This window comes from Pygoscelis adeliae, unplaced genomic scaffold, assembly GCF_000699105.1.
Source record: "Pygoscelis adeliae isolate BGI_AS28 unplaced genomic scaffold, ASM69910v1 Scaffold4, whole genome shotgun sequence".
In the NCBI taxonomy this organism is placed as follows: domain Eukaryota; kingdom Metazoa; phylum Chordata; class Aves; order Sphenisciformes; family Spheniscidae; genus Pygoscelis; species Pygoscelis adeliae.
This window is the reverse complement of record NW_008824986.1, coordinates 14,602,625-14,603,371: the sequence shown is the minus strand read 5'-3', so window position 1 is coordinate 14,603,371 and position 747 is coordinate 14,602,625.

Below are 747 nucleotides of genomic sequence, written 5' to 3'. Positions count from 1 at the left end.
TCCACTTGGCTCCTGCATAAACAAAGCGAACATATGTCCCATATTCGTGACAGATGGTTCAAACAGAGAACTATTTAGTGGTTTTCCCACAGTTGCTACTATGTAGCACTCCCCGAAACCCAACAAAATGCAATTAGCCTAAAATAGTGTCAGTTTCCAGATTTCCTTGTTTTCATATGTGGAAAATTTGATTCAGGTGTTTTTATGTTTTAGCTGCAACCAAATGTTTGGGTTTTTTTCAAATTAAAAAAAAACAAACCAGTATATACTTTACTTGGTGATTTTGTCAACGAGATATTTGGCCCATTTGACTGAAGGAATTTGCTTCTCCTCACAATAAATTTTGCCTAAAGGAGTTTGCCTCGCCTCATGAGATAGATGATCAGGCTGGCCACTTTTATAGCAAAAACTGGATGGCACATGGAGCTAAGCTGTTGTAAGGTACTTCAGAAACACTTATTTAAAAGCTTAGCATATGCCAGGATATACAGAGAATACGACATTCACGGAACCCGAGTGGAAGCTTTATATTTATTTTTGTTTTCCTCTCTCGCCACTTTTTCTTAACAGATAGATTTGTATTTCTACCAAAAACAAAAACAAAAAAACAAAAAAAAAAAACAAAAACTGTCCAGAGTCCTGTTTCTTTCCATGAAGCCATAATAGTGATGCCAGGTTGCAACTGATTAAGTCACAACTGTTTGTGTTTTGGTCATTTAATATGAAGGGGCATATACTATTATATGG